Below are 25289 nucleotides of genomic sequence, written 5' to 3' on the forward strand. Positions count from 1 at the left end.
GAGTTTGTGGTAATTTGTTACAGCAAAATAGGAAGCCAGTAACATTGTAACGGAAATATATAAAGCAGAATTGGGCCATGGAAACATAACTCTGGTTTCCAAGAACTCAAAAAGCGTACATTTTGCATGTACGGAGTGAGTAAAATTAAGGAATTCCAAAATCAACAAATTGAAAACATTAAATCTTGGAGGAGTTGGAGTTTTCCAGGAGTACAAAAAAATACAGAAACATTCCAGAGAGAGGAAATTTTTCCAAAAGATGGAAAGGAGAATAAGCAGCACGCACTGGAGATTTATTTGTAAATAGTTTGATTAGCAGAGGCATAGTATGCATGCAGATAAGATAGAAACGACAGAGGTTGAATTAAGAAAGATGTGAAAAACGTGCTATTGTATTTTGCCATTTTTTTCATCCTGAAAGTGGATGGGGTTGAAAGATTTTAAACATCAGCACAGCAGGATAATAGTTGTGCTGTAGTTATGGACTCTGGAAGCCATCTGGACTAGGACTGAAATAGAATAAATTCTGCTGGAGCTTTCCAGGTGAAAAATGCATAGGAAGTAGGACTTCCTTCGTTAGGATTGAGAGAAACAGGTTAAATTTACGCCTTCAGGCACTCTAAGAATTTAGGATCGTGATACACCATCCCCTCCCTACAAATTAGAGAGAAAATAACTCATTCTCAACTATAAAGTTCAAAACTCATCTTTTGGCTGAATTTTAACTTTTTTTTTCTAGATTGCCTGAATGCCAAGTTCTGGGCACATTGATCAATTTTGAACTTTGTTCAGCGTGTGTGTGTGTGTGTGTGTGTGTGGGCACACATGCTTGACCTGCACACACACTTGCATTTAGCTGATGCTTTAAAGATAGTCTGCTTATTGGATAAGAACTAACAGGAAATATTTAGAAGACAAAATTGACAGAATTGGGAAAATAGGTTTTGAATGTGAAGAAGTGAAGAAAAACTAGGAATCAAGAGCAAAGTTTGGGTTTCAGTTTTAAGTGATAGAAACATATTTGTGCTATTAATTAAGATCAGAAATACAGAACTGAAATGTTTCTGTTTTCTTTTTTGCATTTTTTTTTTTTTTGTCTAAAGGCACACCAGGTCAAGTAAGAGCCAGATTCAAGTTTGCCCACTAGATTTTGAATCTAGAATTAGAAATTGATGAACACAGTTTGGCGGAATGGTTAGAAAACTCAGATTGCATTGAACTGAGAAAAAATTGAGGTGAATAGGTCAGCCTTCAGAGAGGTAGAGATTGACTGTGAAGAGACACAGATTAACTTCGCAGAATGGCAAAGGAGGGAGAGTTAAGGAAATAGCCATTCTGGTATGTCATTTCTATTATTTCTGACCTGCTCTTTCGGCCAGCAGAGATCGTAGTGGTGAAGCAAAGCAAGCAAGCAGAAGCTTGGCATATTATCTGTTAACTTTTTTGGTAATAAATCCCAGCTGAGGAGAGATGTGTCCTTAGGGTAAGAAAAAAAAAGTATCTTCTTATGCAGTTAAGTATTACTCCAAGTACCCTCTACCCCTTACTTTTTCTCCCAAGTACCACACACACACACACACACACACACACCAAAAAAGATAAATACATTGAGGAAAATCATGCAAAACAAATAGGAAAGTAAATGAAAATAATTTATCATACAGAGGATGATAAATGTGAGAGACAAAAAAACAGACAAGATCCAACAATAATATAATTGTTCCTGAATAGAAAATGTTGAAACAGGGGAAAAAATGCTACAATATCCCCTGGAAGACAAGGGATATAAAAAGGCATAAAGAAAGACAGGAAAATAGATGCTAAACTAAAGCTTATATTAGTATAGTGAATAAACTTTAATGAATAATGGGGGGAGAACAGATGTTTTAAAAGTCAGCTAGAAGAAAGAAGAAAAATTGCCCTCAACTTTCCCTGTAGTCCCATTCAATGCCAAAAGTTAGTAGAAAATCATATGCCATGTTCTGATATAGTAATTCTGTAATTTTATACCTAACCAAGATACTTTTCAAGATAGCAGAGAATATATTCTTAAACATCTAGTAATTTAGCATATAGTGTACCCATGAATCTACCTTTAAAAAAATTTTTTTAATGTTTATTTTGTGGCTTGAACCCACAAACTGTGAGATCATGACCTGAGCCGAACTTGGATGCGTAACTGACTGAGCCACTCAGGCACCCCATCCCGCGAATCTATCTTGAAAAATTAGTCTGAGAATTAAAGGTTAAAATCTTGGTGGTGAAAAAAAAAAAATCTTGGTGGTGACTATCAGTTTCTTTACATAAATAACAAGGAAGAGCTAGATGAATTATTAAAAGTAAAAGACCTGAACATAAATGTAACTTCTGACATTGTAAAATCAGTAAAAAAGTTGAAATGCTAGTGAGAGTGGAATTTGGAAAACAAATAAGTGTACTAATGTGCTCATCATTTAGAACAGGAACTAGAAACTGTCTAGTATGTAAAGATGTTTTTAAAATTAGGGGAAAATTCCTAATTTTAGAAATAATAATTTTGTCATTATAAAGAAGAAAATAATATTTTCTTTATCTTAAATTTCCCTGATTTTGCAGTAATTAATATTTGCACTCATAAAAATAAATCCAAAGTATAGCAATTTTTCCATGTAGATTTGTTCCTTTTCCTAGTCGAAATACTCCCCAAAATTTAATTATTTATTACTTGAAAAACATCAATTATACTATAATTTTACCCTCTAACACTATCACTATCTTTCACTCACTCTAACACACACACACAGACACATACACCCCATTTATCTGGAAAACATCAAATATTATATTTGATAGGTTATGGGACTTAGAAAATTTATTTTAGTATTGCTTAAAACTTTTATAATTGACATATCATTTTTAGAAGAAAAAATGTGGTTATTATTCCTAAATTATTAGACCCTATATATTTTTTTTTAAAGAGAAAGAGAGAGCACACCAGCAGGGGACAGGGGCAGAGGGCAGAGAGGGAGAATCTCAAGCAAGCTCCATACTGAGTGTGGAGCCCTAATTCAGGACTCAATCCCATGACCCTGAGTTTGTAACCTGAGCTGAAATCAAGAGTCGAACACTCAACAGACTTAGCCACCCAGGTGTCCCTATTAGACACTAATTATTAATTTCCCTTTCCATTTTTGGTTCTTATGGTCTTTCATCTCCTTTACCTTCTTTCCTTTTTTTTCACTAATACTTACATATATGTCTGTTTTCTCATCATTTTCTCTGTTCCTTTGATGCCTTCTGTCTTTGAGCCTTCTAGTCTTGTTTGCATATATTTATATCTCTATTGACAAACAATGACTGTCACAGAATAGGCACTAACTATGCACTTATTGTACTGAACTTCTTCCAATGACTGGGATTACCCAAGACGTTGTCTTTTTTTGTTTCCTGTACATCTCTGAGTCTCTATCATTGTTTTCCCCAGAAATAACATTTATTGAAATCATGAAATACCACAATTATAAATTGTATTAGTTAATGAATGACATTTTTATTTCATATTTTTTTCATATACTTCAAACAACAATTGGGGTATTTATGTTTGTTTCTGTGAATTATAAATGAAAGGTAAAGTGACAAAGACGGTTTTAGGGAGTGAAATTATAGCATTTCGTATTTTCATTTCCTTTTGTATTTTTCAGCATCATGATCAATACTGTAATAAAGAGCCACAACACTCTGCTCTCCTTAATGTGGAAGCCATATTGAAAACACTACAATTTTTATTAAATGTAATCTAGATACAAGATCTTTTATTAAGCTTCAAATCATTGGTTTTCCAGTGAAAGCCTATTATCTGGAGTCCTTATTCCTGAATGACTCCACCTATCTGTAAACACATGGGATAGAGTGCTCGAGTATATTCTCTTCCTTCGTCAAAGCTCTGACTGAATAAATTGTCTTTTTCTTTTATTAGCTTTAATTCAGGATCCTTTACGATCTGGTCACATATAGCTAGCTGAAGCACATGGGCCCAGTAACTCCACTCTCACTTTCATGGAAAGGGTGGTTTTCACACAGTGGTGGTCAAAATACTATTGTTTTGAAAAAGGCAACTTTGGATAAAAAGTAATATTTATAGATGAGTTATAAAATGTGATTGTCTCACTAAAGAAATTTCTTGGAATGCTTTGATATTACTAGTTGTCATTGAGTTGCTGAATAGAGTACTTATTTTTAACTCTTGTATATAATCCCTTTACCAATTGTTCAACCAACTTTATTGTGAAAAAAGTCCCAGTGGTAAACTTAGCTAAAATCAGGAACATAACTGGATGCTTCTTCTCATCTCATAACCCTGTTGTATTTTTTCCTCACAAATGCAGTGTTAATACCCACTTCTTTGAAAATCTAACAAATCGAAATTCAGCACTGACTACAGAATATTGTTTTATAATGAGTTAGAAGACACAACAGATACTTATTTTCTTAATTTCAGTTAGGTCCATAGTTGAGAAGAAGGCACTTTGAATAACTTTAAAGTCGTTGGTTTCAGGGTTCCTGGGTGGCTCAGTCGGCTGAATGTCTGACTCCTGATTTTGGCTCAGGTCATGATCTGAGGGTCATGGGATTGAGCCCTGGGTCATGCTCTGTGCTGAGCATGCTGCTTAAGATTTTCTCTCTCTCTCTCTGCGCCTCTCTCCCACTCGTGCTCTCTCTCTCTAAGAAAAATAAAAATAAAAAAACGTTGGTTTCAAAACTGTTGTCTAAATTCTTAAATAAAACATAACCCACAATTACCCATCCTGTAATTTTACAATTCATACTACAATTTTAGAATGATTTTATACTACATATATTTTATATCTGTACAGGTACATATATACATTTGCATTTATTGCACTAAGGTCATATTCTACCATAAGAAATTTTGGGGTTGATCATATTTTTAAAAGAAAACATAAAGTGAGTATGTTATTATGATGATGAGTTGAAGTAATAGTTGATCATTTTTAATGTTTTCATCTCAGTATGAAAACTGAAAATAGGGGCGCCTGGGTGGCTCTGTTGGTTAAGCGTCCGACTTTGGCTCAGGTCATGATCTCACGGTCCGTGAGTTCGAGCCCCGCGTCGGGCTCTGTGCTGACAGCTCAGAGCCTGGAGCCTGTCTCAGATTCTGTGTCTCCCTCTCTCTCTGCCCCTCCCCTGTTCATGCTCTGTCTCTCTCTGTCTCAAAAATAAATAAACGTTAAAAAAAATTTTTAAAAAAACCCTGAAAATAATTAGAGTGTGTGAGACTGTGAGTCACAAATTTCTATATGACTAAATAATTCACAAAAAACAACAAAATCTTTCATCTCACTGGATGTGCAATGCATTCCTGTTTCACTAGTAAAGACACAGGCTTCATCTCCGTGACTAAATGTCATTACCTGCCTCACTCTAAACCAAGTATCAGTCTCCTTCTGATGGCAAAATGAATTGGAAACATGTATAGTCACAGATTGCAGATTACCTGTAGCTATGGGATTTCTTGTCTTATTTTTAGACAGACTATAAGGCCAGACACTCTATTACGAAGCCATACTTAAGTCACCAGAGTTACAAGGCAAAGAATACGAGCCATCTTACATGAGCATTTTTATTGAAATGATGTAAACTTTTGATGTCGTTAGAAATGCTAACCTCATTGTGGTTTAGAAACTGCTGAAAGAGTAATCAAAACATTCTTTAAATCAATTTTTTTGCCAAGAAGATAAAAAGACATATGTGGAGGCTCAGGACTAAAGAGTTTGAAAAATTTTGTTTTTTTGTGAATTTACATTACATGGATTTTTTCATATACAGGAGGGCTTATATTTAAAGGTTGTAAATTAGAAAAACAAAAATAATGTAATACATTAATATCAAATGCAAGTTACACACATGCACATAAACAGATGTGTTTGCTTTTATTAAACAAACGAATGGAATCATATTCTACAAGGAAAAATACACATATTTATATATAAGCTTAGGAAAATACTCAAAAAACATACTCAAAAAAAAATTACCCCTGGCTAATAGAAATTTAGGTACTTCATTTGTTAAAATTCTCAAGTTAACATGAATTTTGAAATCAGAAAAAAAACCTCACAAAATCCTACAAAAATAAATGGTGTGCATGTTGTCTTTACAAGAGTTTGCAATCACTTTAATTTACATGGTCTCATTGAAACAGTCAAACAATCAGGTGACGTAAGTTTTATACTAGACTTACTTTGTGTTTCAGAGTTACATTAAGTAAAAAATCCAACAGGTAGAACTATAATTTGAGTTCCTATCACCACCATGACAGATTATGTCAAAAACAATGCAAATTGTGAATTCAATTCACTGAAACATGGTTCTGAATTTTTGACCTGAAATACTTCTGCCAAAAGAATATAAAGAAGAATCAAAATGAAATTAAGAGGGTGCCTGGGTGGATCAGGCGGTTAAGTGTCTGACAGCTCAGGTCATGATCTCATGGTGCGTGAGTTCGAGCCCCACGTTGAGCTCTGTGCTGACAGCTCAGAGCCTGGAGCCTGCTTTGGATTCTGTGTCTCCCTCTCTCTTTCTACCCCTCCCCAGCTCATACTCTATCTCTCTCTGTCTCTCAGAAGTGAATACATGTTAAAAAAAAATTTTTGATGATATTAAGAAAAAAGAGAAATTAAGATCTGTGTTAACAGAATATGCCTAATTCCCCATGCATTAGTTACACAGGTATCTGAATTTGCCATTTTGTAGCCGCTTGAGAATTTTACATATCAAGGAGCATATTATATCTTTTAAAAATACATTGTGTTCTTCACAGCCCATGGGTTTATTGAGACCTTGACAAGCCCTGGAGAGGACCCTGAAGCCCCTGGGGCCATAGAAACCATAATCAAATGGATTATATTCCTAAAGGTAAAACCTTAGACTAAAACTTCTAGAAGAAAGCATAGAATATTTTTGTCTCATTAGGTGAGACAAAGATTTCTTATATATAAAACAAAAGCAAGACATATAAAAGAAAACAATGATAAGGTAGACTTCATCAAAATCAAATCTTCTGATCTTTGAAAGACACTATTAAGAAACTGAAGAGACAAGACACAGACCAGGAACAATGTTTGCAAAACATGTAAATGATAAAAGACTGGTATCTAAGATACATAAAGAATTATTATATATCAATGAGGAAACACAGAAGAGAGAACAGGGCAAGAGATTTGAACAGATACTTCAAATAAACACACACAAAGATAAACATAAAAAAAAAGATACTCATCGTGTCATTAGGGATGTGAAAACTAAAATCATGATGAGATACCAAGATACCTATTGAATGACTAAAATAACAATGTCAATAACAATAAAATCTGAAGATACCAAGTGATGATGAGAACATAGAGAAACTGGAACTCATGTACGTTGTTGATGGGAATGTGAAATAGGATCGCCACTTTGGAAAACAGTTCGAAAGTGTCTTGCAAAGTAAGGCATACACTTATCATACAACCAAGAGCCTGATACCTCGGTATTTACCCAAAAGAAACAAAAGCATATGTCAAAATAAATCCTCTATGCAAATGTGCACAGCAGTTTTATTTATAATTACCTCAAATTGGAAACACCCCAATTGTCTATTGACTGGGGAATGGATAAAAAAATCGTGGCACATTCATACAGTGGAATACAGCGTATCTCAACACCAAAGGCAATGAACTACTGATACATGCAGCTACATAATATTCACCAAGTGCATTATAATAAGTATAAGAAGCCAGACTCGGAAAACACAATCTGTATTTAAGTTTATGTGACATTCTAGAAGGGATTGACTTCAAAGGGGTCTTTTTGGAATGGTGAGCATGTTCTATACTTGATTGTAATGGTGATAACACAACTTCCATCATTTGTCAAAATTAATAAAAATGAACACACAAAAAGGTTGAATTTTACTCCATAGGTATTTACCCTCAATAAATCTAATTTTAAAATCTAGGCTTTCAGGAAATGGCTGTGTCACTGACTATAATTAAATATGGTGAAAACTCAAATATGCAATTTAGTTCTATGTCTACCTCCTGCAATCTATTCTGCAACTAAATTGGTAATGAGGTTATTTTTCCATGCATTTCTTAAAGATCTGTCCCACCACTGTCTTCTCTTTTTTTCCCTACATCTAGATCCTGATTAATTTCCATTAATAGCAACTTTATTCATGGGTTCCTTCTTAGAGGAAATAATCTAACACAGTCCCTTGGTGCCCTTATAATTATGATAAATTGGAGTAAAGATTTTCTTCTGGACATCTTTCATTCTCTGTGGTCATTCTTTGGTCTGAGAGAGGATGTTATAACAGCCCATTGGGTCATCATCATCAACTTTTTTAGCCCAAAGAGCTGATCTGCCATCAAAACTTCTGGAAAGCACTGGAGAATTGCCACTGAAATAACTTGTTTTTACTTTCATTCATTTTGGCTTATATTATTTCATATATAAAGGCAGCTTGGAAAATCCACAATATACTAATGTGTGGGCTATGGAGGAAATTTAATTTTGTCAGACACAATATTTTATCCTGTAAGCAAAAAATGTATTTAATCAAACATTATTTATTCCACACAGGAAACTCATTCCATCAATGAGCATATTTTAGCCACTTAATACTGTGGCTCCTCAGACTCAGGATTTAATATTATGGACAGCCTGTTAAAGGAAACTTTTATTACATTAGAGTAAAAGTCCACTGCTTCCTGACACTTCACTAAAAAAAGAATCCAACATATTGTAAACTCAACTGAAAACCTCATTTCTTTTCTCTTGATATAAAAGCATATACAAATTTACATTCCAAGCTAACCATTATCTCTGATATCTTTAATCACATAACAGGCGGTTCTCAATTAAATCAGAGTTGCTTGTATAGAATGTGTAGAAGATATATAATAAAATAAACATATACCTATTGTGACTTTTGGATTTTTTTCTCAGGTTACTCTGCAATTATAAACAAAGAAGTAAGTTTCAGCTTTCCACCCAAAATTAAGTTACACATGCCCATTTCTGTCTATACATTCACTTGATGTAACATCAGGAAGGGGCAACTTTCCAGATATTCTGGAGTTAAAATTTGTCAACACACTTCTTATTTTTAAGAGGAATGATGTGAAATTAATATTATTCTTTCTTTTCTTTTTGCCTTTCTGAAATATTTAGACCAATTAAAAAGTAAAACAGATCCACTTAATATGCATCTGAGGAATCACACAATCAGTGACCTCATTCAATCTCATTTATAATTTGTTTTATAAATTTTAGCTCTATTATATAATGGGTCATACTAACAAGTTACAGGCAGGGCAGATCAGGATCTCTCTATCTTGGAACTCATGATGGATGGTGTACAAAGCCTTACATTGTCAGGTCAGAAAGAACTGTGGAAGGAGATGATATGCAGTTTGAAACTTGAATGAGATGAATAAGCAGCCTTAGGAAGGCCTAGGTGAAGGGAATTCTAGACCAAGAGAATTGCAGGGCAAAGCCTCGAAAGCAAGCCCAAGTTTGCTATAGGTGTTTTCAATTTTTTGAATGACCTGAGAAGTAATTGGCAGAACTGGATATTATTTTAAACACTTCAACATCTCCGTTTATAAACTGGAAAACAATCTTCAGACTTTCACCTCTTTTTATATTTATTTTTCAGTGGTTACAAAAGTCTACTTCCTGCTGTGTAATTTAGTCGTACCAGAGTCCTACAGATTTGCACGTGAAAAACAGGTGTCTTCAACAAGCTTAGCATTTGCTTTGTGGAACTTCCAGTGGTTGTGGTATCTAGAAATTCATAGTCTATCCAATGTTCTTTTCCCCAGGATGTTTTTCTCCACTCTTTGGAAAAAGAAAAAAGTTAAAATTAAAAAAAAAAAAAAAAAAAAAAAAAGGAAGGAAGGAAGGAAGGAAGGAAATGTTATTTAATGATTCTTAATGCTTTTTCAAGACCTACTTAAATTGCTCAGTATCTCACCTTTTCACAGGCCTTAAACTTCATCTTAAAGTTTTATTTTGCTTTCATACATTTCATATTTCATTAAGTATCTCTAGTTAGTTGGAGTTATTCCCCCTTAATAGAAAAATTAACTATCTTTTCTCTTTCACTTGTTAAAAGGGTATCTCTAGACTCAAAATTTAATCATTCTCCTTGTAGGATGTTTATATTCTATATATTTTTTCCTTTATTTTTCCTCTTCCTTTCTTTTTCATGCTTTTCTTTCACGCACACTGCTTGTCCCAGGGATTGCTTTTGTCCCAGGGATACCAACATAAGTGACACAGGGTCCCTAGCTTTGAAAATCTCACAGTCTATTGAAAAGACATGTGTAAAGCAAATAATTATGAATAAAAAAAATAAAATAGGATAAGATCTAAATAAGGCAACTAGACAAGGTTACGAGGTCACAGAAGAAAGAGAGTAATTCCATCTGATGGGCCTGAAGAAAGCTTCAGAGGAGAAAGAACACTTGATTTAAATCTTCAAAGAAAAAAACCAAAGAATAAAGAAGAAATTTGGAGAATGAAAGTAAGTCTTTTTTAAAGAAAAATATATATGCAATGCAAAAGATGAAATCATATGAAAGAAAGGGTACCTAAAGAGTGAAAGCTGGAAACATTGAAGAGAGGGGTGGGGCAACGGATTGGCCAGCAAGAAGGGACCTTGGATGTCCACCTCGACCTCTCTTTCATTCTACTCCCAGTGACTCCTATTGGCTGAAATTATCAGGAAACCAGAAAACACGGGAAGGAGCATAAGAAATGTCAGTGCCTGCCACACAAATGAGAGCACTAGAAAGGTGAAGAGTGGATCTGAGAGCCAACACACAAATAACGGGTCTACTCTGTAAATGGGTATATTTTATAATTGCATTTTGTATTTTGAAAAACATGAAAAGACACAAACCAGTATGCATATGTATTTTCTCCATAGGTTCAATGTCAGAAACCTTTTTTTTTTCCACAGCATTTATTTATATTTATTTCAATCACATTAGTTTCTTTTTTTTTTTTAAGTTTACTTATTTATTTTGACAGAGACAGAGACAGTGCAAGTGGGGAAGGGGAAGAGAGAGAGGGAGAGTGCGAATCCCAAGCAGGCTCCATGCTGCCAACACAGAGTCTAACACAGGGTTTGAACTCATGAAACCATGAGATCATGACCTGAGCTGAAACCAAGTGTCAGAATCTTACCCGACTGAGCCACCCAGGTGTCCCTTGGCCACATTAATTTCAGTTAGCAGTCTACATAATAGATACGGCACCTTTGATCCTCTGTTTGAAGGCTGTACTCCTAAATGTGGGCCGAACTTAAAGCTCATCTATTGACTGAAATACTTTTAAAGTATTAAGAGTGATCATGGGTTTTCATGGATGGTTTAGTTATTCATTTCTTCTCTTGTTTTCTCATGTTTTCTTTGCCAAGTGTCAGAATTCTACTTCTTACCTTCTTAGTTATACTTCTATTTGTGATATTTTAAGCCTTTTTTGAGCAGAGGAACTAGTAAATATCACAACACATGGCCAATTGCTTTGATTGGTTATCTGTGACTTAAAATTATTCTACCTTTTTCCCTCATGAAACACTGAAGCTTCCATATATCCATTTATGCTCCTTTGCTCAAAAAGTTAATTTGGCTATGGTTTTAGGTCATTTACTTCTAGCATTGAACTTTTAACAATCCTTCGATAAGTGTACCGCAAGAGATTTTTCAAAACTCTGAAATATTTTCTATAAAAATTAGATTCCTGATGTAAACAAATATTGCTATTCTTGCCCCTTACCTACACGCATCCAGCTTCCCATAACATTTGTTGGACACAAATAAATTCTCCATGTCAAATCCCAGTTTGATTGCAAAATATCATTTTGCTGAGCTTTGATGCATATATGTACATACTAATACCTTATTTAAAATTGAAATAAAGTTTCATGTAAGCATATACAATTTTCACCAATCATCCTTTTTCTAAAAGTAAAATATACACTATATCTAAATGCATCTATCCCATTTTTTAAAAGCTGTAATTAATATTTTTCACAATTTGGAGAAGTAAGCAGCATCGTAGATGAGGTCAGCACAGCACAAAGTAAAATGGAATCATCTCTTTGGCAGGTTATGGACCCACCCTTGACTTTTCCTTCTTTCCTTTTTCAATGCACAAAGATTTTGCTTCTTTTAGCAATGTCCCGATATATCCTATCAACAATCTGGAAATATAGTCTACCAGGTCATTTGAAGAAAAATAAAAGTGAGCAGATATATAGTTATTATTATGTGCTTATTTCATAATTATCATTGGATCATCACAACGATCCTAAAGGAGGTCCAGTTACACAATCCTTGTAAGACAAGAAACCTAAGACAAAGGGAGATTAAATAATTGTCCCAAGGTCACACAGCTAGTAATGAGTAGAATTAGAATTGGAACCAAGAAAGTCTGGCTCCAGATTTGTGCTCTTAATTTCCACACTCTACTGCCCTTAAAAAGTCAGCATTCATGATGTCAATTTATACAAACCAAGAGAGAGACAGAGGGGTAGGCAAAATGATGGCCACCGTGACAACAGGATAGATCCAAGCAGCTATAGGATGGCTTAATAGTCAGTAAGGACGTCATGACCATCAGAACCAGAGAAGCATCTGCCTTCTTCTCATTTCCTAGAAACGTGTTCAGGTGCATGTTTAAGTAAGTACCTGGGGCACCTGGGTGGCTTAGTCAGTTAAGCCTCTGACTGCGGCTTAGGTCATGATCTCACGGTTTGTGAGTTTGAGCCCCGTGTCAGGCTCTATGCTGACAGCTCAGAGTCTGGAGCCTGCTTTGGATTCTGTGTTTTTCTTTCTCTCTCTCTGACCCTCCCCACTTGTGCTCTGTCTCTCACTTTCTCTCAAAAATAAGTAAATGTAAAAAAAAATTTTTTTAAATAAGTACCCATATAAGAAGGAAGCTTTCCTCAGGTCAGCTCAATGAGAAAACAGGAAATTTAAGATAGTCCTTGCCACGGGTGATAAAAGGTTCTACTATAACCGACCAGGTCATCCCTGGGAACTTCCATTGGATAATTTGCTATTTATTCTATTCCGTCTCTCCCACTAGGGCTGACTATATATTTTTCCTTTCCCACCTGGGCCGCCTAGTACATAGTAACAGATATAAATGTATAAGTATAGCTTTCAAAAACATGCCATCACAACGTCTAGTCGCTATGTAGTATTTTATAATATTCAAGTCATTTTTGAAACATTAATTTAAAACGCCTATGAAGTTTATTGTGAAAGATGGCTTTATTCTCATTTATTAATGCCTGAAGTGGATCGTACTATGCTTCCTCTGAATTACTTTGGATGAATAAAATGCTGAAACACATAGAGATACCATTTAACATTGCCTTCCAGTATATTTATCCCTCTTTTGTTTTCTGCCATTATCATTTAGCTCTTACAGAGATGATTAACTAAGGCTTCACTGCCACTTACAGCCCTCACAGATTTCTCATGGTAACGTGTGTAACACCTGTCGCAAAAGGAGAGCGGCTCACTTTTAAAGTATTTGGATAACTTTGAACTGGCACAATCCATCCTTTCTGAGCACTGAGCCCAGTCTCTCTGCTGCTTCCTGTAAAATTACTGTCAACTCTCAAAGGTGATGCAATCTGCAAAGGTCATGGGGAAAGGGTTGCACTGCGCGCAATACCAGCGGCCTGGCGTTCTCTCGTGCAGTTGGAAATTACGAGTGCCTTTCCTTGCAAGACACTGAATGGCAGGCCGGAGGGATTAAGATAAGAGTAGGACCCAAAAGCCAAAGACAGCCAGAGCTGTCAAGTATATGCCAAGATATTTCAAATCAGAGCAAACAGGCAGCAAAAACAAGTTCATTCCCTTCCTTTTCTTCCCTAAAAACTGTTGGCAAAGGTTGATCTTATTACAAATAGGGGAAATCTTTACCGGGCGGTGTTTTTACAGCTTTTGAGGGGTTTGGCCAGCTGCCACTTTAAAAATTTGAATGGAAGAGTCTCCCTCGCACTTTTGTATGTATACATTTTATTTTCCCCTTTGTGTTTAGCTGTAGTCATTAGAATGTGCTTGACCATCTGGCTGCCGGGTTTTATAGGGTCATGGTGAGAGCGCTAAATCCCACTTGTTTTTATTCCAGGTGCAGCAATTCTAAAGAGTTGTCTGGCTAGTGAGGTACGGCCCCTCTGGTGAGGTGAGGGCCGCTGCAGACATCTAACAGACCGTAGAGCCAAGGTTAAGGAGAAAAAAAAAAGATACAAATCAGTTTTAGTATCAAAAACAGCTCTCACAACTCAAAGGGGACTGAGCAGAATATATAAACATGAAGCCGCACTGCTGTGCCATCTTTTCTGTATGGAGTGAGGTCCCTAATTAAGACAGTAGGTGCCCATCAGGCTGAAAAGAGGTAGTTAAGCAGGGAAAATACATTTGGTTGCCATGTGAGTCTTGTCCTCACTCTAAGTGTTCAAAGACAAAGTACTAAAGCTCACTCTTTCCCCAGATTCCCACACGTATTTTTTTCATCCTCCTTTTTGAACCACAAGACCACACAGGGCTATCGCAGCCGAAGGCTCCCGCTGCTCTTGAGAAGGAGGCCCACGGCTGCCCCAGGTCCTCGATGTCTTTGTAATTAGGTTAGTACCCACCGTGATTTGGGGACAATGTTTCTCCAAATGCCTTACTTGCCAGGATGCTTGGAGTATTCTAATCCACTCCCCTCCCCCCCCCCCCCCCCCGCAGCCCCAGCTTTTTAAAAATCACATTTGTTACTTTTTCCTCTCCATGGGTACAAACCCAGGTTTCCTCCTAATAAGTAAAAGCTTGGCAGTGTTAGCAATTATTACAGCAGGTGATCTGGAGAACAAAGGGAAGGATTGGTCTGAGGAGGGGCCGAAGTCTCGAAATTCTTCGTTGTAAATGTAAAGAAGTGTGATCCCCGCAGCTAGGGAGGACAATCTGACGCTTGTAGGGGCAAAACTGCTAGCGCGGGTCCGTCTGCAGTCTAGATAGGTCCTGCCAACGAAATCGTAGACAAGTACACATCACCGTCTCCACCGTCAAACTACCCGTGGGCATTGTTTCTTTATAATTCGAGGAAGGTTACAAAATAGAGACCAATACGTTACTCATTCCCTAGTCCTCTGAGTTCATTTTCGACACAGAGCTCAAACACTATAACCTAATCTTTCACTTTCAATTTTTCCCTTTAAAATTTTTTTAATCTTGCTTTGTAAAAGAAATTTCCAACCATTTGTTCTTCCATGCTCATGAGAGCATTGAAAGATGGACACAGTTTGGTTTTTGCGTGGAGTTTTGACTGGCTTACAGAATTGGCCGATGCCTCAACTTTTATCAACGATATCTCTTAGGGGAAAATACTAGCATTCAAATGGACTTGAAGGTCAAGTTAGTCTCTGGTGCCGAGGACTGCTTTTAGATGAGTGGTCTTCCTTTGCGTTTACAAGAGTCTCTGCTCTATCACATTCCCAAATTGCCATTTTCGTTGACTTTTTAATGTTACAATCTAGCCCACTAGATACTGCCTCGGGGTTCACTGTTTGTAACCCCCGGGCACTTGCTACTTAACCCCCACCTTGCCATAAGTCTTCATTGAGTAGCACTGTTTCCAGAGATCAAAGCACTTAATTCTCGCCAACTGTTCTATTCCTTGGTGCCTCTGCCAAAAATGTCACTGACAATGACAGCCGCTGCCTGGTGTGGTCACTGCCACCACAACATATTTCAATTGGCCACTGACTATATTCTGAAGCCCTGGGTTATGTTGAGCTGAGTGAGGTAGTGAGTTTTGAGGTATTGAACTTCTGACCTACGTAATTATAAGCTTTCTGTTGTTTTAAGACATGGATGGGATGAAAAAACAAAAAACAAAAAACAAAAACAAAAACAGAACCCAGTAGGTGCTTCTAAATATTTAAGAAATGTTGAATACATGAATTATATAGTAAGCTCTTTTATAAAGAGAACTGCTTTTTTTTTGTTCATCATATTAAATTCTCAAGATGTAAAAAAAAAAAAACCTTCAAATTTTTCTCTTGTCTTTAAATACTATAGCATTAAAGATAATTTTTAAAAATCAAAAACAGCTATAATCCTACCACCCTAAAACCATGACTATAATAATATTTCATTCCATCCGTTTCTCCATTTAGTGTATATATATTTAGCATAATTGCAGTCGCACAGCATTTGCAATTATCAGTTCACTTTTTTCCTTTTAAATTTTATAATAACTTATGTGTCTGTAAAGTCTTTATAAGTATTATTTTAGTGATTGTATAAATGCCTCATTGAGTTAATGTGGAATAATTGACAGTTTTTCCTTTTGAAATTTGGTCTGTTTACAATTTTCACTACTAAAGATAATTTTTCAATGAACATCTTTGGGAATATACTTTTTTTATTCTTATTTTGACTTATTTCTCTAAGGCAAGTTCTTGTAAAATTACAAAAAACAATTTTTGAATATTTCTAGAACTTTCCCAGTTACATTTAGAAAGTAGATCTTCTGTTTTTCTCAACTTACTGTATTACCACTGGGTACTTTAAAAAAAATTTTTTTTTATTGTAGTATAATTGACACACAATGTTGCACTAGTTCAGGTGTACAACATAGTGATTCAACAAGTCTGTAGATTATGCTGTGCTCACCACAAGTTTAGGTTCCATCTGTCACCACACAGCGCTATTCCAACACTATTGACCATACTCCCTGTGCACCACTCGTTACTGTTAACATGAAGCCAACAGAATTTGTTAGCATTCTAATGCTCTACGTAGATTTTCATATAAATGGGGCCAGGCCCCATTTACCTATACAAAAAGGAATATTTATCTACAGATTACCAGGATTCTACATATTTATTCAAATGAATTATGATTCTTTGGCAAGGAAAAAGAAAAATAAAGCCAGAGTCCCGACTTCAAGTAACTCACAGTCTATTGGGAGAAGAAACTATAGACTAGTGGTGATAGTGGGTGAATAGAAACCAGGGTCTAAAAAGATTGCTAAGAAAATGTCACCGAGGAAACTTTCCCAGTTTGTCAGCAAGCACAGAGTCAGCGTAGGAAGCACATTGAATAGAAGTCCAAATAATATTTGGCTTTGGTCTTTCAAAAACAATAAGTTTTCTTTTTGTTGCGCAAAATTTTAACCACACCTGCCATCTCCTAAAGGTATTTTCCTGATTGTCTTCTAGATAGAACCGAACATCTACAATTGGTACTATTCTTTTCCTCCTCATCACTTTATTTCATTAACTTCTTATAGTCTGTTCTCCACCATCCGTCTTCTTTTTACATTGTCCTATCAATATGTCCTAAGGGACCTACGTATGTGTTCTCCCGCCGACACAATATGCAAACCAATGCTTTTAGCATCTTAACCTCAGAATCAATGAAAGAAGACAATTGGTCCTGCTAGCTGGTTTCTACCAGAAAGAAGTTACCATGAGCTATAATGACTAAAATCACATGAATCATTCATTTAGCACACATTTACGTCTACTGGGACCAGTATTGTATACAAAGAAAATGGACGGAGTCCTTGCTCTAAAGTAGTTCACGTTTGACAAGCCAGAAATGTAAACAAGTAAGTGTACTTCAGTGGAAGTATAACATAGGAAGAAATCAATTCTAACCTGGGCTCAGGGAAGTTCCATAGAAGGATTGATATTTGAACTGATTTTGAAGATTGAATATAGGTTCCCTAGGCAGATAAGTCAGGGAAGAGAATGCAGGATAAGCATAAGGATAGCTTATAAAAAGTCATGGATACATGAAGCAGCATGATCAATTTCAGTTGATGTAATAAAAACATATTCTCTTTAATATCATGCTTACAATTGGATTCTGTATCTATAGTTGCTGGTATTATCTTCTATGCAGATTGTTCACAAAACTATTGACATTGCCTCCTGGCACCTCAATTCTCAGAGTCATATTTACATTCTGATATCAACCACCTTGAATAATTGAATCTTCTGATAAGTTTCTGTGCAGTTACCTTAATTTTAATCCCATCTCCCTTTCCTCAATTTATACAGTGTCATGGGGAACTTTGTGCACACTTATCTTAAATGACCTGCTTCTGTTTTTTAAGTTTACTTATTTATGTTCAGAGAGACAGAGAGAGTGCGAGCAGGGGAGGGGCAGAGAGAGAGAATCCCAAGCAGGCTCTTCAGGGTCACTGCAGAGCCCAACATGGGGCTCGAACTCACAAACTGTGAGATCATGACCTGAGCCAGAATCAAGAGGCAGATGCTTAACCGACTGAGGTACCCAGGTTTTCCTTAAATGACCTGCTTCTTGATCCAAGTTTTACACGTGTGCAAAAATATCTACTTAACTCCCATATATGGAAAATTGTGGAAGTTTGTTCCCATATACAGGACATCCACAACAACTCTCTTACTTTCAAAGCCTGGTTTATTTTGACATCACTCTTGTCTTTTGACTTGAACATAACAAATGGAGGTATAGTTTATTTTTTTTGTTTTTAGATACAACTTGAGACACTAGCAAAAGAATTTGTAGGAAATATTTATCAAGTATTTGGGTTTTCTGTGAAATTCTTATTGTGAAATGTTTTTATTTTACAAAAGCTACAAATTCAAAATAATAGCACCAACAGAAGGTCAACTGCTTTTATTTCTTTAAAGTGTTGATCCACATCTCTTATTATTCATCACAATTTATGCAGTAAAGAAAGAAAGGGTGGATGAAAACAAGGACCTTTTCAGGATCATTGTACAATTTATCAATACATTAGTATTATTAACAAACAAATGAAAACACTAGTAATGGTATTATATATTCATATCTAATATTGTCATGCAACTTAAACACTATGTATTATTCCAATGTAAGCATTTTCAAAATCAGTTTTCGGCTCATTAAATATCAGTTTTATTCAAATTCCATTGGATAAATATGAAAAATGAGCAAATAGAGATAAACGGAAAAACAAGTTGCATTCTGATATTAAGAGAGGTAAAAAAAAACCATCAACTTTCTTCACTCTGCTGCCTTAAGTTAATGATACAATATGGTATTTGGAGAGGAAAGATAAATGCATGAAAATTGAGTGGGGTAGAGCAGAATTCAGTGTTATAAAAAATAAGAAACATATGTACTGAATCAAATAGAATTAGAGTGAATGAGAAGCATAAAAATAAACATAAATAGATAATTCAATGAAAAAGTAAACACTAGAACACTTTTCTACTAGTTTCCTTTATTTTGATAGAATTGAATTTCTCTGATAACTGAAATGCTAAGGGAATAAAGTGCGTTTACACAAAACTAAAAACAATTAGAAATATTGCAAAAAAAAAAAAAAATCAGTGGGTGGTCACCAACTGTTTCATGGTAATTTTGCATTATTTTCTCCTGTGCCTGAGGGTTGGAAGTAAGAAGTTAATTAAATAAGACCAATTCTGCCTCCAATAGTTGTTTTTATGAAAGATGCTTTGAAAGAAAATGTCTTTGTTACTAAGGGCAACGTTTGAGATAAAGCAGCACATCTGTGCTTCTGTGATAGTGACCAATCCATTGTCATATGTCCCCGAAGTGTGTTAGTAATTGGGTCCTGGCCCTAGGTGGATTCAGAATCCTAGACAGCAAGAAATTCCTTCTCTCTTCCCTAAAGCTTTCACAGAGCTGCAACAAAGTAGGGAAGTGGGCACAAGTTCAGCAGAGGGCCATATGCATCCTGTTGAGGGTGGTTAGTGGTCCTGAGGAGGTATGAGGTCCCATGCTGGGACAGGTAATGGGAGGTGAAGGCTGATACATGCATAGGACCTCCTCCTTCACTTTCTTTTTCCCCTCCACATCCACTCCTCCTCCTCCTTCTCTACCCTGTCCTCCCCCTTCCCCACCCCTTCTCCCCCTCCTCTTCTTCCTCCACCTCTTCCTCCTCCCCCTCTTCCTCCTCTTCCTCCTCCTCCTTCTTTTAGCTCAGTTTGATGAAACTACTTCCTTTCTGTATTAGATTGCTAGATTTTGTAATGCAAAGGCACTTTGACACTCCACTAGTCACACGTTGGCCCTTTAGGCAAATAAACGTTCCATAGATTTGATTCATGAAATAAATCAAGGTGTAACTGATGATGCCATATTGTAAACTGCTGTGACAGTAATCCCGGTCCACAGAACTACAAGCTTTGGCTGATCTAGGGGCACAAATAAAACAGATTAAAACTGGTGCTTTCCTTTTTCTCTCTCTAAGAAACATCAGTAACTGAATGAGAGTGTTTACCTTGCAGTGTGCATGTGCATGCTGGCAGTGGGCAAGCGGAGTATAAGAGTGAGTAGAGGAGTGTTGTACAGATCCGGAATTAAAGCAGTCAACCCACTTAACCAAATGGGCTGCTTCCTTCCCTTATTCCCATCCTGACCCCAAGGTCCACACACCAGGCGTTGGTTTTATTTAGCAATGCAATTCACAGACATCTGGTTCTTATTCACTTGGGAGAGCAGGAATGACTAAACTCCCAGATGCCCAAATTTTAGCCCAAGAGTTGAATGGACTGATGTGACAGGGAAACACCTTCCAGAGCTTCTTTTACCTCTAACTTCGCAACCAGCAAAATTTAAGATGATGGCTGCTTTGTTAGACCAACTCCCTGAGTGATTATGGTGGGCAGAGGAACAGATAGAAACAGAGAAAAATGTAATTCAGAAAACAGCCTTTGTGGGGCACCTGGTGGCTCAGCCGGTTAAGCATCCAACTCTTCTTAATTTCGGCTCAGATCATGATTTCATGGGTTCGTGAGTTGGAGCCCTACATCAGGCTCTGAGCTGGCAGCAGGGAGCCTGTTTGGGATTTTCTCTCTCCCTGTCTCTCTGCCCTTCCTCCATGCTCTCTCTGTCTCTTTGTCTCTCTCTCAAAATAAACAAACTTAAAAAATGCCTTTGTGGCATTCAGCACAAGACTTGAAGCTTGTTTGATAGCATAGCCTACATAGCCTGTTATAACCAATACAATTGGCCCATTCTAATTGTACAATTGGCCCAACCTTTCATATGTCTCAGAAGATCTTCATCAAAATGATCTCTCAGAGAAAGGAATATAGATAAACCTTATTCCCCTATTAGCCTATCATTTTATAATTTAAGATAAATACTTAATCCTTGGTTTCTAAGATATGGACAAATTATGAAAATGCTAAGCTTTAAGAAATAATATCAATTGGGGCACCTGAGTGGCTCATTCGGTTCGGTGTCCGACTTTGGCTCAGGTCATGATCTCACAGTTTGTGGGTTCGATCCCCTGGTCGGGCTCTGTAGATCCTATAGTGTGCTTCAGATTCTGTGTCTCCCCCTGTCTCTCTGCCCATCCCCAACTTGTGTGCCTGCTCTCTCTCAAAAATAATTAAATAAATAAACACTTTTAAACAAGGAATAATGCTGATTGATTGATTTACATAACACTGACTATGTGTTAGGCATCGTTGTTAGCAAACTATTAGGATTAACTCATTTAATCCTAGTTTGTAAGTAGGGAAACTTGAGTACAGAGGTCCATGTAACTTCCTCACGTTTCCCGCTCAGCAAAACTTACTTTTGGTACTATTCACTGTCCCTCCCTTACCAAAATCATATCCTCAACACACAAACACTTTTTCCCTCGTAATGAATAACCATTATGTTGTCTCACATATGCAAATGATAATTTTTGTACTTAATAGAAATTATATTCATTTCAGTGGCTATTGATTTCAGAACGTCTTCTTACAACATACTCAACTTTTAATTTTTAAACTGTATAGTTCCCATGGGTCTGGCCTCCATATGTGACATACTACTGAGAAAAAGAAGTGCCGAAGTTGGGAGTCCCCTGATAGTGATGTGAGATATAAGTCTTTAGTCCTGGGACCCTGAAATTCCAACAGTTCTTTGTTTGGGTCTGATTTATATTTTCTGCAGAATTAAGATTTACATGTCACAATAAGCTCCGGACATTTTTCATCGTCTAATCCAAATATGTGATGCAATTTCTCCTTCAATTTCTAACCAAGAAGAAGGAGGTGATAACATCAGCTATTAGGTGGATTTTAGACAGCATGGAAAGCTTTGTATTCTCTCCCTCCTTTGCAGCAATGATTGTAAAGCTTTTAAGAGTAGAAATATTTAGTATTCATCTTTGGCTGAAGAGCTACAAATATCTTTTGGGCTAGGCACAAAAACCAATCTCTAGTTATAAAGAAAGGGTATATACAAACCTAGACATTTAAGATTACAGATACTGAGCTTTGTGTATTTATATTCATGTGTGTTCTAAACTTACCAAAAAAGTTTTATAGGCAACTGTAGTCAAACTGCTGAATCCTTATGTATATATCTTGAAAGAATGATATTATCACACTAACCCAGCATGTTTTTGTGACAATCAATCAGGGGAAGTTATTCAGGTATCTATCAGTGCTAAAGCACAATATGAAAGTAATGGCTATTATTATTTTTAATTTTTATATTTTTATCATGTTCTGTGAACCCTGATGGGCATCACGTTGTTATAACCTATTATTCATGAATTTAAGATGATTGAAGGTATAAGATGTTCTTGGAGGGAAGAGAGTACTACTGTTCTTCGTATAAAAATAATACATTTTATGTCTTATATAAAATTTTTAATTTATTCTGTAATATATATGCCATCCAACAAGACATTTACACAGTTTCTTAGTTTAATATAAATGTCAATGTCTTTTCAAAAACGCTTAGTGAATGATGAGAAGTTCTGAAGCCATTAAAAACACAGTAAACATGTGAAAAACCATAGAAGGAGCAGAGATAATTCTGTAAATAAGATAACACAGAGTAAATTCAAGACCCGAGAAAAAAGAAAAATATAAAGCATAAAGAGTAAATGTATGTTACTATTATTCTGAAAAACCAAAATAATTTGCTTTTAACTGAAAATTTCCCCAAGTTTCCATGTTGAGAAAAATTATCTGTTAATAACAGAGAGACACACACCCAAAACTAATAGCAAGAATAAGAGAAGTGAAATGCACTACAAATTCTATAGTGTGCATTTTGAATGGGGTGATGATCCCGTTACAGGGGTAAATTTGGTTTGGGGGAGGAAAAAGCTTTACTCTTCTTATGTATCAAGTACATATATATGATATGAACAAACATATAGTATATCTATGGAGTTAAGATTTTACGTACGGGAGGGTGAGGGTGCAATTAGAAAAAGAAACGTGTAAAAAAGATTCCTTAAGAAAATTAGTAAAATAAATTTGAGGAACACTGTTCAACAAATGTTAAAAGGATAATAATGAAATACTATAAGCAATTTTGTAAAAATAAGTTCAACAGCCTAGATGAAATAAACAAATACCTTAAGAGATCCAAACTACCAAATCTCACTCAAGAAAAATAAATAACAAGAATAGCCTTATGTCTATTAAACATATGGTATTTGTAGGTAAAAACCTTCCTAAAAGAAAAACTTCAGGCCAGGGCTACTTTACTGGTAAATTCTACCAAATATATAGGAAAGAAATTTTATAAATTCTATATAATACTTCCAGAAAATTAAAGATATGGGAATACCTCACCACTCATTTTTTAAGGCCAGCATTATACATTACCAAGACCACCAAGACATTACAAGAAACGAAAACCGTGAAACATTATCCCTCATGGACAAAAACAACAAAATTCTCATTAAAATAGAAGCAAATCAGGTCTAGATATATATAAAAAGTTACTACCGTATGATAAAGTATACTTTATCCCAAGAATCCAAGGCTCGTTCAACATTCAAAAATTATTATCAGTATAATTCACCATATTACAAAACTAAAAACTAAAAAGTATCAATAGATACAGAAAAACATTTGGCAAAATCATTTATTTCTGACTGAAAACAAAACCAATCCAAGCCTCCACTAAGACAAAAAGGGTAATTCTTCAACTTGAAAAAGTGCTTTAAAAAGCTCACAGCATTCTTATTGGCGGAAGATTGAAAGTTTTGCTTCTAAGATAGTAAAAAAGAAGAACATCCAACATTACCAAAGTTATTAGACATTGCTAGAACTGGATATTCTAGCCAATCTGAACAGGGAAGGAAAATAAAGAAATAAAAGACATCCAGATGGGAATGGAAGAATTAAAACTTTTTTGATTCACTGATGGCATGATCTTGTACAAAGAAAATCCAAGGGAGTGTAGCGAGATTGGCAGAATGCAAGATCAATATGCACAGATCAGTTGTATTTATGCACAAGATGAGATTGAAGTTTTAAAAATACCATTTAAATTAGCATAAAGTTTAAAGTATTAAGGATAAACCTGATAAAATACATGAATAATTTAGCCTCTGAAAAATGCGAAACATTTTTGAGAAAAATTTTAAAACCTAAATAAAAGACGATATATTCCTGATTCATTTGTTAGAAGAACCAACATGACAAAGATCTCAGTTTTCTACAGATTAAACTAAATTTTCAGTGCAACCCCTTTGAAAAACATGGTTATTTGATAGAATAAAACTGATTCTAAACTCAAATGAAAATGAAAAGAACACAAATAACAACAACAAAAACAACCTTTGAGAAAGAAGAAAAGTTTGTAAATCTGTAATGATCAGAATAGTGTGGCATCAGTGTAAAGATAGACATATAGATCAATGGAACGTGAGAGAGTCCAGAAGTAGATCCCCACTGTGTGGAAACAACTGATTTTTGGGAAAATGCAATCAATCGTGAAGTAGCATACCTTCAATACTCAGCCAGGTATTTATCAAATCTGTCTTTGCCCTCACATCCTGCTTGTGCAGAGCCACAAGTTCAGCCAGAGATGAGAGCTCAAGGCTTTCTTCTGACTTTCTTGAGAAAGAAAGAACGCTGGCTAGGGCATGTGCTCTATGCACGTATGTGGCCTTCTGGATTCCCAGTGATATTTCAGGCTTTTCAAAGCCCCATATACATTTCATTTGCAGCTTTTCCTCTTAAGCTTTTTGTCTATACTAGTGTTTGTGCCATCCATCTATCTACTACCTCAGGAAACCATGCCTTTAAACAATTGCCTGTAACATTTTATGACAAATGCCCTTTTCCACAATGCCCCCAGGGAAATGGCTGGCCACACTGGGTAAGCTCCAAGGCATGTCCAAGGCAAAGTATAAGTAGCTTTGCAATTGGGATGTTCTAGGGAACCACCAGACAAGTCAAATGATGGCAGCGTTTTGAGAATGAGTCT

Source organism: Panthera onca, chromosome D4, assembly GCF_046562875.1.
Source record: "Panthera onca isolate mPanOnc1 chromosome D4, mPanOnc1 haplotype 2, whole genome shotgun sequence".
Taxonomy (NCBI): Eukaryota; Metazoa; Chordata; class Mammalia; order Carnivora; family Felidae; genus Panthera; species Panthera onca.